This window comes from Watersipora subatra, chromosome 7 (assembly GCF_963576615.1).
Source record: "Watersipora subatra chromosome 7, tzWatSuba1.1, whole genome shotgun sequence".
NCBI classification, from domain to species: domain Eukaryota; kingdom Metazoa; phylum Bryozoa; class Gymnolaemata; order Cheilostomatida; family Watersiporidae; genus Watersipora; species Watersipora subatra.
In genome coordinates this window covers 40,286,722-40,302,762 of record NC_088714.1, presented here as the reverse complement: position 1 = coordinate 40,302,762, position 16,041 = coordinate 40,286,722, and positions in this window count along the sequence as shown.

Below are 16,041 nucleotides of genomic sequence, written 5' to 3'. Positions count from 1 at the left end.
AACTTTTATTTAAAAGATTTTATTAGCCATAACCGGACATACTGAAGTACACACACAGACACACATACAGACAAACTTGGAGATTTATGCATATAGATTGTTGTAATACTTCTAAACAATAGCTGAACTACATAGCAGCAATAATAAGACTGTTAGTTCTTTATAGCATCACGTAACACCTGACCATGTTTTACTGTTTGTGATTAGAATAGTAACCAATAGTGATACTGATTATTCAATGATCCGAACCTCATTGGTTAATCAATTATACAACCTCTAACATCAATGTAACTCTTTAACATTCATCCAAGATGATTTGAGTTTATCTTTTTATCAGAAAGTAACTAAATGTACTCACTAGTGTGCATTAAGGCTGGAGTCGTTGTAAGTGAGCAGTCAATATTTACATCTGCGTTATTCATTAACTCATCTGTTATCTGCCACCTCTGCTCTACCTTCTCAGTCACATGACTCTCTCTCAACCACTTCCGTACTTCTGTACATGACTCCTCTAGTCTCTCCTTCTTAGCCATCAACTCTGTGTTATATGACTCTACTTGATCTGTCAGCTCTCTCTGGTACTCATAGATCTGCTCCTTTAGTTTCTCACTTTCCTCTCTGATCATTTCAATCTGAAACCAAAACATAACCTAAAAGGCTCAAGACTATGTTGTACATACATATGAAGCTTTTTGATGGATGCTGTTTATCACAACCAATATATTTGAGATGGTAAACTTAAGCTTTCAATATAGATATTACATAGCAAATTAGACTGTTGAGCCAGTATTTTTCAACAGCCATTTGATTCTTATTCACTCTATGCTAGGTTGGATGCAAACAGGATGACCAAAAACTAAGGTTTCACATAAGTGATGAAAATGAATTCTGTAAGACTAGTTGAAGATGCACTATATCAAACTACCTGTTAATCTCGAACTTTTTTCTATCATTCGTATTCTTTTAGAACACTCAGCCTCCTCCTCATCTAGAACTTTTTACATCTGTTTATCGGCCTTACAAATCTCTGTCAACTTCTTACTAGCAGACGGGAGTAGGTTGTTGAAATGAGCAGTTATCTCCTCTTTTAAAGTGTTCAAAGAAATGAATGTGTGATTAGTACCAGCATCTGTAAACAGAAGACATGAAAAGTAAAACATTTTTACAATCCTAGTGACAGACAATTCTAAACAAGAATACGTGTATGTTGTATAAAACACTGGTTAGGTAAAAGGTAGGAGTTGCAAAAAGTAAAACAAGGCTAGTCATTTAGTGATTTCTTAAAAATTACGGCAACATTTTGATTTCTTCAGGCATCAATAAATAAAAATAAAAATTCTATGTTATGTCCACTGTTATGTTTAAATCTTTCAAGTCTACATATTTCTTTGCAACATTGAAAACATTTTATTCAGACACGCCTTTAAGTCAATACCAAAAAAGTTGACTGTAAAATATTAGTTTCTTCAGTAAATAAAAGCAATTTCTTTTGGGCCCAATTTTTATGTTCAAACACTTCCAGATTTCTCCTAAATAAGTGTTGATTAAGCGATACTCTACTTGATACTCTGATGAGTCAAGCAGTCTGATATGTCTGACCTGATTGTCTACCTAATTACCCAGAGTCTGTGTAGAGAATTTTTGCTCTCTAATTCCTTTTAACTGATGGCTAGTGATCATACAAATACAGAGCAACATTAATCATAGAACAACAGCTGCATCAGTGTTAATACTGCTTTCTTATAGACTAAGTGTACGTTTGCAAACAATGTACAGCGGTTTCCTTTTTAATACAAAATTACCATCATGCTTGTCTGTTTAGTATGGTTTACAATAAGTTATCAACAAGAACAAATAAATATAGTATACAGCCTGAATATATTTCTGGAATGTTTTTTTAATGGATTAAGTAATAAAACGAATAACAATAAAAAGTCACTGTAACATAATAAAGTGAGATAAATTGTCAAGCATTAAGCAGCTATTAAACACTTGCTGTTGATTTAATAAATAAATTTTTACGAAATCGGCCTTCCTTTAAACCTGAAGGAGAAAGTGACAACTCAGGTTAGTAAACATATACATATATTTGTACAGATGTGTACATGTATGCGCTAAAATAAGCCTACCCTGACATCTCCCCTCTATTCTCTCCCATCTTTTGCAGGCTGTTCGGTTGCAATTATCACAGACCTCTAACACATCTCCACCATGTTGCTGACACAAGACTCTCTTGTTTGTCCCAGGATGCAATTGATATGTATTGATATGATTTGTATGATTTGGTGCTGGCTACCAACCAAAGACATGTGAGCCTAAAAGCAAGATTTGGTGAGGCTGACAAGTGAGACAGCTGGTGTGTTTGACTCAATCAGCAATAACCATATCTACTATTACATAACTATTACTACTATTTCAACTGATCAACCATAACAGTTAAAATATTAATAGGAGTGCAGTTGTCTTGTTACTTGTTACAGTATGACTTGAAATACCAGCTAACTGCCTATATGTTGAAGTTGGCTTTAGAGTATGTATCAAGGAGGCACAACTACTGTACCTGCTCATAGGTGTCACACATCTTCAGGGCACATTCAATACAGTAAATAACAGAAACTTGTCCATAACAGTTGAGACAGTAACAGACCAGTGATGCAGGTGATGTATCATCTTTAGTAGTCAGTTGTGATGAGGGTATATCTTACCAAATGTGGCCATATTGTACACAGTTCTAAGTCAAAATATGAAGACAAAAGTTCTTTTGACTGGCTTATTTTGCCACACAAACAATAGTCGCCTATCATCAAGAAGGCATTAAAGACAGATGTTCAGAGGTTTAGACATAACTCATGTTTATTTGATGACAGCATAGATTTTTCTCAAAACGCAAATTTTATATAGCTTAAATATTGCGCCCATCTTTCCTATTTAATGTCATTTGTAGGATTTTGTATTTGTAAGGTATATGCAATGTAATAAACCGATACGTAATTTATTTGACTATAGTGATTTGACTAATCAAGTGAATAGTGAAGATTATGTAAGAGAGTTACTGGATTATTCTAAAGAGACAGATTAAAGTTATTGATAGATGAGCCAATATCTTCAAGTTATTTCAATTCTAGTTTATGGGCTCAATCAGAAAAAAGTAATACAAAATAGAATGCATTTATAAGTGAATATTTTATATTGTAACAACATGTAATAGTCAGACATGTGTTATAAGTAAAGTAAAGAAGTAATTATCTTGTTTGTAATTATAAAATCAAGTTTGTCATTTTACTTATCTTCTGTATGGTTACTTACTTTCAACTTGAAAAAAATAAATAGCATTCCTACACAAGCATGTGCTCCTGTTCTTAAACCATAACTGCCACAATCCCCTCAGTAGAAGTTTTTTCAAATAACAATCACTATGCTGATCATTATGGTTACACTATTTTTCATATTTATTGCCTCAATAAAAAAATTGCAAACAGTTTCGAGAATAATTTGCATTTTTTCTGCAAACTGGTGCTATTTTGAAGGCATTGGCTATATAGCGCATATCGTTAATTTTGTGGTATAACCTAGCTTACAATTGACCCTGATAACAACGCTAGCTTTTGATAAAATCGTGCTTTTTTTAGCTCATTTTTCTCGGCGTTCAGTCTATTTAACATCCTGTAACAAACTATAAGCGATATTATATAGCTTATCTACCTTTCAGAAAATACTGAGATTATTTTGAAGGCTGAGTTTAGAGAATAATGGGTTTTAAGACATCCATCTCGATAGAGTCATTTCGTTGCATACTCTTATCTGCCATGTGATTGGTTAACAGCCTTTCATCTAGTCCTGGAACACAATTATGTCTCGGTAAAATTTCCATTGAAGGCATACCCATATGCTGCCAGTGTCAATACATGTCATCACTCATTTGATTCCTGCTATTAAAAGCGTTATCTGTATCTGTTGTCTAGTAAGGTTCTCTGTCTAAGAAATAAAGCGTTTTATGAGCGAATCAAAAAGAAATTATGAGAAATTACCTTGACCTTCGGTGATTTGACATTTGCAACGTTGATTTTCATTGGTCAGGTTGCATAGATATATACGTAATTCTAGATCGGACTAAACATCCTAACTTTCATTCCTAAAAAGCTAGGTTACGTCACATATTTATGGGCGGGGCTTGTTGTGTCGATTGCAAAACCGATATTGAATCGCTGTAAAAAACCCTTCAAAAAAAATGGCTTTGAAAATTAGTAGACCAATCTTTATTTTGAGTACAAAATCGGAATCAGCTTGTCTGATTTACAAAACTGAAAGCTGAAAAAACAATGAAAGCTGTTCGTGACAGTTATGGTTTAAACATTAGTCTAGGAAAAGGTTCATTGCTCAACCACAGGGTACACTTGTGCTGATGCTTTTATAATGACCGAATGTCTCTCCCTTTCGCAGTCAGTCAATTTGACTAAGACTGTACCATGGTTCTGACAGTAAGGCAGTTTTCCATGATGTTGTTATCTGTCATCTGCCCGGAACTGAGATAGATGTTTCTTCATTTTATTGTTTGTTTGTTAAAACAAACGTTTTGTTGATTTTTAAAAGTTTGTTAAAGTCTCCCTTGATTGCATTTCCCATCACATCTCTTTGTGTATAGTAACTGTCTGGGGAGTCAGTAGTGAGTAAAGGAACCTACTTATATTCTCGCCAGTTTTTGACTCGGTCCAGTTCCAAATCATGGTGTAGGTGTGGGTTATTCGATACTCGAGGCATGAACACTTCCCTTCTTAAAGGCAGAATTTGGCTACACCTCTCTTTCTTTGCGTTGCAAATTAATTCTAACTGATTACTCCACTGCTGTTTTTTCCTTACTCCTGGTGTCTTGACAAAGTCAATCATCTGGCCTCCTGGTAGTCTGGGCTGGGCTGGAGTTGTGTCAAACATATTACGGAGCAAAACTCGGCATCATGGCCAAGTCTGAAGAAGCATGCCGGCCGGTTTCAGGTGTGTCCGTGTCAACCTTTGGGTTGTGACACCGGTGCTAGAGTTGTTTTACCTGTTGCCTCTTACGCCAGTTCATGGAAATATTTTTACAGTGTGTTTCCTTCTTAGGTGCCAGTGGTAGCCAGATCATCTTGGGTAGTTTCAGCCCGAGCTGTGCCTTTTCGCTCCAAGTTGGCCTAGCTCCCTTCATGTTTGACCTTTTGGTGTCAAGCAGAATAATGATGGCTAGGCCCAATTTCTGTGGACAGGCATTGTATGGGTTCCGCCAAAACTTGCTCTGTATTGAGGATTGCCCCTGTCTTTTGCGAGATACATGTATCGTGAACCTCTTTTAAAATGCCTCCTTTATTTAAACATCACCCCTAATAGACCGCCACTATAAAAAAGGGTTGAAAAATACATCCCAACCCTTTAATTGAATGCCACTTCTATTTGACCATCTCTTTGACATTCCCTGATCTATACGAACCCATAATAGAAAGTGATCAGTAGAAAAGTGTCCACAAAACGTTACTAATAATGTTATAATAATTATAGCAATACTTACAATAATTACAGCAATATTAATGTTTATCAGTAACAATTAATCTATTTGGTGTTGCTGCAGTAGCTGCCAAGGTTTTAGAGACAGTGTATCTGAGAACACAATCAACAAAGCTACACTCTGATTCAAAATTTCCAAGGTCTAAATTCGATTTGTTGTTTTTAGATTCATTAATAAGGGGGTTTACAACCTGATATAAAGATTTTAAAGCTTTTTGATGAACAATTATAATATCTTTTAGGAACACTGTATGATGTAATAGCAGCCATTGTTATAGAATATCAAAGTCCATTTTCTAACTCTAAAGCTTTACGATTGTTTCTTTAAAACTTTAAAAGTGTCGCCATCTGTTGACTCTGGGTTTTTTATAGAGGTTAAGGGTAGACCAGCTAAGCCAGACTCTCGCCATTTACTCAGAGTTCTTCAAATGCTAGGTTCCTCCAAAAAGACCCAGGTTCAACTTGACACTAAGCCAGGCCCTCATCCTTTTTTTTGAATCTCCCAAGTGCTGTCATCTTTTAGAGAGTCTTTATACAGACTCACAGCGACAAATACAGTCTGTATTTGTCGCTCTGAGTCTGCTTTCAGCTGCTCTTTTTAAAGTAGAATGAGAATGTTCATGCAGAGTGCCATTTGAGTTGGTGTGTGTGAACCAGATTCTGATACCCACCTCTGCCACCAGTGTAAAGAAACCTATATTCCTGCCAATTTGCGACTTGGACCAGTTGCAAGGCTAGACCTTTACATATTGCCACCAACTCTAAGCATGCTCGCAACAATATGTGGTCATAGCAGTAATATGATATATGTATTTGTACCAATATATTATAACATAGTACAAGTGTCAGACACAAGCATCGCTGCACTGATTGTTCATATGCAAACGCTGCCTTCCATTATGTGTGTTTGCGCTAGGGTCCTTCCCGTCCTTCTGCTCGGCTAAAAAAGTTCACGCTAGTGGTGTATTCGTGGAGGGTGTTTTATGTAGCTGACTGACCTTGTTGCTGGCTCAACTGCTTCCACTACACGTATTCCATCTTATGACCATGGCCTAGTTATCTGAAGTTTTTTCAATGAGGGTGTTGGTCCTTGAGGGCACATTTGCATTTCGCATAATGTCTTCATTTGTGATCTTGTTATATAACTTAATTTCCATCATGTCCCTTAGCTGTATTATCATTTCTTTTTATTCAATTTCTAGTGCATACTTAATTTGAGTTGATAATCTACGAGCGTATTGCAGTATTGAGTACTGTTAAGTAATTAGCAGTAAAGTGAGCAGTTACCTTTCACTAACCTCATAAAATGATAAACAAGTTCAACTTCTACGCTGATTGCATCAATAGAAGGACTACTACTCGATGCTCATAAACAGTCGTTGATTAGAGCAAACTGAATTTTATAAAAATGAAAGTTTAAGCACAGTGTTTATTATAGCAGTTGATGGGAAGGTGATCCTATTGTAGGGACTCTAGTCAGATTAGAGTACATAGCCAAAGTCTCTCCAGCAGAAGTCACTACATATATACAGCGACTGTTTAATCCTCACTGATGCACATTGGGATTACTAGGTCTTAGAATATTATCAGATTAATTTAAACCATATCATTATGTTGCTTTCAAAATTTTAACATAAAAACTTTAAAGATTTGGAGTTAGAAAATGGAATTTGATACAAACATTAACAATCAAAGAATTAATTATTATAGATGTAGCCGAGTCGTTATTAGTATGATTTTATAGACACTTTCTACTGATCACTTGCTTTTATGTGTTCATAAAGATCAAAGAATGTTAAAGTGGCAGTCAAACAGAGGTAGCATTCAAATAAAGTCTGGCCCTCTATTTTTCCACCCTTCCTCTATAGTGGGAATCAAGTAGAGGTGGCGTTCGTATGAATGAGGCATTCAAATAGAGGGTTTGCAGTATATACATGTATAGGGGTAAGATTTTTTTATTATACGAGCCTTGCATAACAGTTAGTGAATTTTTCAAATTTTATTAAATTTCAATATGTATAATATAACATCTTATCTATCTAAATCTTGAAAAAATTTTAAAATTGGCTTATTGTCAAATATCAGCTCTATAAAAAAGTATGAGAACCTATTTTTCCAAGGAAATCAAAAACTACTATGCCCTATGATGACAACAATGCTTGCAGAAGGAAGATTTTTGTACCTATATGTATTCATCTTAAACACAACACACCAGACCACTCAAAGTTTGTCAGATGCTAACTGGATTGAAAAACGACAGCTCACTGTATCTCAATATCGCCAAAAAGTTGTTAGCGCTAATATCGACTAGCTCAGATAAGCAGAAGAAGAGTTGAGGTCAAAAGACACTGTTGAAGGTAATGAACAGCTAGAAGAATTTGAAATGGTTTCAACGGAAGGCTACAATTAAAATGCAACTAGCGGAGCAAACGTTGCCAATATTTTTATTTTAAAAGTGTTTATCTTGTTTTAAAATATTAAACTTTGTTGCTGCATGTATTATAATTATGGTTGGTTTATGTCAGTTGCTCTTGTTGAATCTATATTTGTAACATTTGATAGATTGTTATTATTATTTATATAACTTATGAATATGTAAATTTAAAATATATTATTTGATAGCATCCTTGCGGTTATATAAACACGGCTTACAATAGATTAGCGCTCGTAACTCCTGTTCTATTGCATATAAAAAGCTAGTTTTGGCTGCGAACTGTAGCAAAGATATCAGTGAGTGCAATGAGCTTTTATGTGACCTTGTTTAATATGGGTATAAACTAAAAGTATACTTTCAATTTTAAAACTAAACAAAAAACTAAAAACTGCAACAAATTGCAATGCAGGCTATAAGATCATCTTTGACTAATTGCAAGCAATAGATATCAAATGGTAGAGACATGTATCAGCTTTCTCGTGTATATTTATTTACAAAATATATGACAAGTTGGAGGTGAGTTAGCAAACTTCTTGCTTCCAAAAGGGTTAATGTAGCACCATCCAAAGGAGAGTGCAAAATATAGATGACATTTAATTTACCCTTGAAAAAGTTAAATTTATCTTCTCAACATCCTGACCAGATGTTGGAAAAATACGGTGCCACCTTTTATTTGAACATCACCTCTAATAAAGTGCAACTTTAAAGGCAACATGAAACATAAAGTGTCATGGCGTTCAAATAAAGGTTTTACAGTACTTGTTGGTTCTGAAGAGAAATTTGGAAGCTTTAAAGCACATTAATTACATAATTTTTTTATTGTATATTTCGATACATCAGAGTCTTGGCTTTCGAATGAGCTATTGTTTGCCATGGTGAGACAGACATTGGTTGGTGTTTATATGATTTCCCCGGAGCTCTTCCGCGAAAAAGTTTACCGGCATAGTCTTGAAAATTGTGACGTCACAATTTTCATATTCAGTATTGTGTGCTCTTACCGCTTATTTATCAATGACGATAATGACGCTAGTGGCGGGCAAAGGTAGGACAACTCCGGAGAACGAATGAAGATGACAAAGGAATCAGTTTCATTTGTTCTCCATGTACATATTATTTCTATGATAAGTACTTCAGACTCCAAGAACCATACTATATTTTCCCGATGATATTATGCACTAGCTTTTTATTTTTATTGTGATATTGAGGGGCATGACTGAGGCTAATTAATTTCAAGTATTGCGTGATCTCGCGGGAGTGCAATTGACATACAGTCCTAGGGCCACAAAACTGCAGGTCACAATTTAATCGATGTGATTTCATAACCTTTGTCAACGACAGTATATTTATTCAAGCATAATCATATTTATTTGAAGGTTCTGGTATACTAGTAATATTTTTGTTTTGTTTTACAAAATATAACGTAAGCATCTTTTTCAGGAAAATATTTAATTACAAATATGAGATCATTTATCCAAAAAACATAACGTATTTACATAGCTGTTTATCATTTTCTTTCGTGTCAAGAATAAATGGTAACATGCTCGCGAAACGGAAAAGTTTTCTCCAAAATACTTAATTAATTATTCCGTATTTGTTTATATTTGCAAAAATGTTTTTTATTTGTTGTAATATGTATACACTTTTGTAAAGCGGTATTACATGAAATATTGAACAGTTACGATTATGTTCAGAACAAATAAAATGCACATTTAAACGGTTGTCCACTTTATTACCATCTGAGAGCTTAAAAAGATTCTATTTCATTTCACTGTAAATATTTATGTTAGCGTCTCATTAGGCATTGATTGTTAAAATGAAGGCAACAGAAGACATGAGTCTCTTATCTTTACTGTATTTATAGGCATTATATACTTGACCTTTATAAATCAACATGGAAATCGATACGCATTCTTCAGATAATAATGCTACTACAACAGCAACTACTTCCACAACTTATGGTTCTAAAGGCAGCAGGCGGAGACAGCCATGCTGTGCTGCAAATTGTGAAGCTTTAGATCATCTGTTTTCATTTCCTACAGACACGGTGAAATGTAAATGGGTTACCTTTGTAACGGATCGAGTAAGTGTATGCACTACAAATTCAAGCGATTGTGTGACGTCAAACGCTTCATATATTTATATAATAATATGTACCGTAAAACATGTCATACTCCGTATGTATGGATATGTGTTTATGATAACATGTATTATGGTTATATGGTATATGTATTTATATTCGGGATGTACTGTTGTAGGTATCTAACTTCATTCTTGAAAAGAGCTCTGTGTTATGTTATCGACATTTCAAACCAGAGGCTTTCTCAAACTACATTAAATATAAGAATGGATTTGCTTCAAGGTATTAAAAGCAGAAAGTACAATCAATTCTTAAAGACAACTCAAATGGAAATTGTAAACAAACACATCTCACACTTGTTTTGGTTTCAAAGCTCATTGCATTCATCGTATTGTAACAAATTTGCAAGTTGTGAGTAGTTAGATTGCCATAAGAGCAACCACCAGTGATTTAGGTGTGTTTTTGATCAGAGCCAGTATATTTTTACAGGTTAGTTCTTAAAAAGGGTGCTATACCATTAGTGCAGATAGATGCTGAAATGAAACAGCCCACTCCAAAGAAAATGAAAGCAGATCCTCCCTTATCTGAGCGTGAAAGACGTGGTGTAGTCAGGTCTCTTTTGGCTCCGAGGTAATACTCTAAATGTGTTAAATAGGAAACATTCACTACTGAAACATCTGCTTTCATGAAAATGAAACGATGATCCTCAGACTGACAATGGGGTGGGGTTGATGAAAGTATTTGCTTAGATAAAGATTTTGTTGATAATATAATTCCAGCATGTAAGAAACATAGTTGCTTCCCCTCTTTTGTAAAGCAGGGTTCACTTTTCCTTGTCATTCTCCATATCTCAAGTCAATCATATTTACAAATCATTTTGTAGCATTTCAGCTGTAGAGAAGACTATATACTTGCCCCCTAAGCCAAGAGAGAATAAAATGCCAAGTAAGAGTTTCATAGTCAACTGTGGACCCAGTGTAGGTTTACAAACAGGAAACCTAATATGGAAGCCTCGTCGCAGAAGTAAAGCTATCCAGTGCGATCTACTGTGAGTTTTCATTTTATTTTGGAGCTCATTCCTTCATTGACTTCAAACAATGCTACATTTATATAACACTGTCCGATCAGATGCCGTTGTCATTATGGTAGACTAAAGATTTACATATTGAAGATATTATTATGTGTTGTGCAGCATCCCTTTTAGTTTTGTATAGATAGCATGCTTTTATATTGTCAAGTGTTGTTATTTCACCATATCAATTCTTTGATAATTAGCAATGCTCCACCTCTGAGCTGTGGCATAGCCTCAGGCCCAGAGTTGTCAGAATCTGAGTATGAATCAGATTACTCAACTGACCCGCAGGTAAAGAATGTTCAATGCTCTATTATCCTCCTATCTTATCTATCATACTATATCAATTGTCAGTGTTTATGTCACCTTGATGACCTGGCAGTAAACTACATGATGAGCATGATGGTTGTAATGAGTGCATTGTTACCTACTATGAATCTGAGACTCCTTTCTGTTGGCATGAAACCGCTAATTTTTGACCTAGCATGCATGTGTTATCTGTACAGCACCTCTCTTTTTATCTCTATTTACTCTATTTCATCAAATTTGTGTATATTGCATTTGTTCATATGAATGATTGCTGTTTCTAGAGCATTTCAAGTGGCACAGGAGAGGCTCTACAAAATGATTCTGATGAGGAATACTTACCTGATAATGATGATGAAGATCTTTGTATTATGAAGGAAAGAGATGAACAAGAAAGGTACATTTTATTTGCAGTTTAGCTATCTTATAGCTTAAGCCATTGATAAAACCGTAACCTTTTGATATTCATTGAAAGCACTATAGCGGATTGACTGTTGATGATTTATTAATTCCATGTCCGAAGCCGAGTCTACCTCTCTCTCTCATTACGTCAGCCTACCTCATTTAACATTTTATTTTAGATCTGATAGCTCTTACAAACAGACTAAAGTCATGGTTTTCTACGATCAACTACTAGAAGCCCTCAAGTTCTGTAGTTTGTGTGCCTCAGCATGTTCAGTTAATGGAAAGTTAGGTGGTGCTGCAGTAGAAGACATCATTTGCCTGTCATGTCACCACACCAGGTTTGTAATACATGACCATCCTCTAAGCTCAAAATATGGCTAAGCAAGCCTGCCCAATGTTCAATGCAAATGGGCTACTCTTATCAATCACCAATTGTTAATCAGCGAATTGTAAACCATTCAACTCTAGATAGCTTTCACAATACCTCTATTCCTACACTGCAGTTATCACCTATTATGCTTATACTCTCTTATTGTTGAACCTATATGGAATTTGTAGAACATGGTGCAGCTCGCCCAAAGAAGGCCGTGTTCATCTCATTAATCCTCTACTCTGTGGTGCTATTCTCTTCAATGGCGCGATGCCAACGAAGACCTTTAGAGTGTTGCAGAGTCTATCTATTAGAATACCATCCTACTCAACATTTATAAAATACCAGAATGATTATCTGTTTGGTATAAGTATCACCAATTTTAATTGCTACTGCTAGTGGGTTTGACAATTGATCATTTGTAAGCAAAATAATTTTTAGCATCAATCCTTCATCATATTTTTTGCTAATTGCAGACTATCAATGATGAGTACGAGAAGCAGGCAGAGGTTGTGATTAATGAGCTAAGAACTAGATGTGATATCCACTTAGCTGAAGATGGGAGGTGTGACTCCATGGGCCACTCAGCCACCTACGGGTTGTATTCGCTCATGGATACGCTGTCGAAGAAGATTGTGTCTGTTAGCTTGGTAAAGGTGAGTTCCACATTACGATGACATCTTACATATCAGCTCATTTACACACCAGTCCTGCGTGTGTGCGTGTGTGCGTGTGTGTGACTGTGAGCCGTAAGCTATTATTACTATACTATAAACGTGTATCATACACTTGATTTATTTTGTCAGGCTACAGAGACAACAAGCGGTAATGCAATGGAGTTGGAGGGGGTGAGGAGATGCCTGAATGAATTAACTAGCAAAGGGGTGAAAGTGACGACACTAACAACAGACCGTCACAAGCAAGTTAATACCATGCTGAAGAAAGACTACCCTAACACAATACATATGTTTGACCCATGGCATATTGCTAAAGGTGAGTTACTCTATACTTTTCACCATGATCGCAAAGCATGTTTTTCTTTTGGAAATTATGCTTTGCATAAGCTATGATCGCCGTCTGTGTATTATATAGTCAGCTTTTGAAGCAGTAAACTCCTGCCACCGCTGCATTTTACCTTGGTTCATTGACATGCTTTGGCCTAAGTGATAGCATTTCCCTTATGACAGCAGCTTGATAGCCTTATATAATTAAAAGGAATCAAGACGAAATTAGCAGAAGCAGCTAAGATTGTAGCCTTGAGGAAGCTCAATAACTGGATTAAAGCGATTGTAGCCCATTTCCATCACGTGACCCACCATACGTCCCATGATTCAGCAGCGAGATGAGAGATGTGGCTGACGGTGATGCCTTACTTGACAAATGTGCACAGCCATCCAGAAAATCAGTTTGTAACTGAGTGTGACCATGAGGATATACCCGAGAAAAAAGTGATCGAAGGAGTGGAGAAGACTGCTGACTGGCTCATTTCAGGTATTTGTTTAATTTGAAGAGAAGCCATGACTATAATAGATGACATTAGCTAGCATACCCCTACCATTGACAGTGTTAAACCTCAGCAAAGAGTATATAAGTATCCTATGTTTTAATATTCATCAGCAAACAATGAACATAACTGAGATTAACCTGTATGTTTCAACATAGGCTATTGTATCTTTTAATTGTTTAGGTGGTGTTGTATACACAGAGGTAGAGGAAATACTCACCAAGCCGGACCTGCTGGAAGCAATTCAAAGGGCATCGTCATGGGATACGCCACAGCTAGAAAGCTTCCACTCAGACCTGAATAGGAATGCACCAAAGATGTACCTTTTTCATTACTATGGACAGTTGGCAAGGTAGACTAACATTGTAGCTAACATGACATGGTTGGTTCTGCTTGCGTAGTTTAAGTTTTGGACTTGGGTTTATCCACCTGCCATTTTTTTTACTAATATACAACTCTAAAAAATTTGTTATATTGTCAAAATTTGCATTTCAGATCAAGACTCACCATTCTATACCACAATGAGAACTGTATGAGGGAGGGAGCATTGAGGAGAGATGGTGAATTGATGTACCATGTTTCGAGGAAGAAGCAGTTCAAGATGGCACCAACAATCCAGAGCAAGCGTGCTTCAGCAACATGCTGTGAGTTCTTAGTATGTCCAGAATGATCCACTAGTTTGAACTTGAATTTTTACATGTGCCACCTTCTGCATCCAGCCACACTGCCAGCACCCATTGGAAAAAACGACGCTCATTTAAATGCTGTAATAGCAGAGTAAAATCTAACCTGAGTGCATTCATTTTATGATCAAGAAAGCATTGATAAAGCTTTTGCCAATGCCCCAAAATCCAAGCTAAGTCTAATCTTGTGTGTCGTTTTGCCTGGTGCCCACAAACACAGCCCAGGTGACTGATGTTAATAATATTATATGCTAACTCTGCTGCAATGTGATTTAGACTATAGGGACCGGCTATTTGAGAGACTGGAGACCCACATAGCCAAGAAGACCAAGCCAGGCATTCTACCTGAGCAGCCTCATACAAGAGCCTCCCAAGGATTGCAGATGAGTATATCAGAGCTGGTGGAGAGGCAGAGATCAAGACCTAGAATTGTATCAAAGAGGCAATATGTAGAAGAGCCCACACCTGAAGTTGATAAAAGGTGGGTAGAAATTTCTGTCATATATAAAGCAATCCTATCAATGGCTTCATAATTTGAATATCGACCTTAGTTTTGTCATCTTCTCTCCAAAGACAAGAAATAATATAAACTGATGCTAACAAAAGCACAAACAGCATGTTGAAAGGATGCCTACTTGATAGGTTGTACTTGTGATGGTTTGGCAAGCGTGTAGCACACAGTTGTTAAGTAGTGTTACTGTTTTCTGGGGTCAAACCCCAGCGCCAACAAAGAAAAAGTTAAAAGTTAGAAGATAAAAACAGCTATGTGATAGATTTATTAGGTATTAGTATTAGGTATCAGGTATTTATTAGGACAATATATGCCCAACAGTGTCACTCTATTCATTCATGATATTCACTATAAGGTAAATTATTATCAGTGTTAGGAAATTTTATATGTACGTAGCGGTACATGCATGCTGGAAGCGGATCTCTCTCATTTCTTCGAAGTCCAGGATAAAGCCAGAACACCAGGTTTCGATAGCCAAAGAACCTCTCTCTTACTTCTTGTGCCACTGGTTCGCCAGTAAGAACATATTTGTCATCTAGAAATAAAAAATAATTAGTAATAAATGTGTTTATAAACTGTTAATAAAATCACTGCTATGACATTAAAACATTGGAGACGAGAGGCAACAAGTATAATAACTGCTTACCATGATATACCAGGTATTGGTTTCTAGACATTTCTAGAGGTGCCTCCTGTAATAGTTGTTCCACCCCAGGTTCGTTGATATGCAACTAAAGTGAGAAAACAACAAAACATGTCAATCCCCGCATACAAGAGCCACAGTGCTGCCAGGGTATAGCTAAAAGCAACCATTCTGTTCCAATCCTAGTGATAACCATTGAATTGGCACTAACCTGTATCCAGTCAAAATCTTATCCGATGCTGCAGCATGTTCTTGACAGCATACATTCTGGGCTCTAGTGGGCATCAAGGCACAACGTCCACAGTGACACCATCTTCTTACATCTCGATATTCCTCAATTACCTAAGATCAATAAATTATGGTTAGTATTTCTATTGATTAGAGGTTGAACAACCATGAGTGGTTAACAACCAGGTATGTTGTTGGTAGCCATTTCTGTTTTTGTTTCATTTTGTTGTAGAAGTCAATTGAATTAAATCAATTGTTGGGGTTGACTCACTGCAC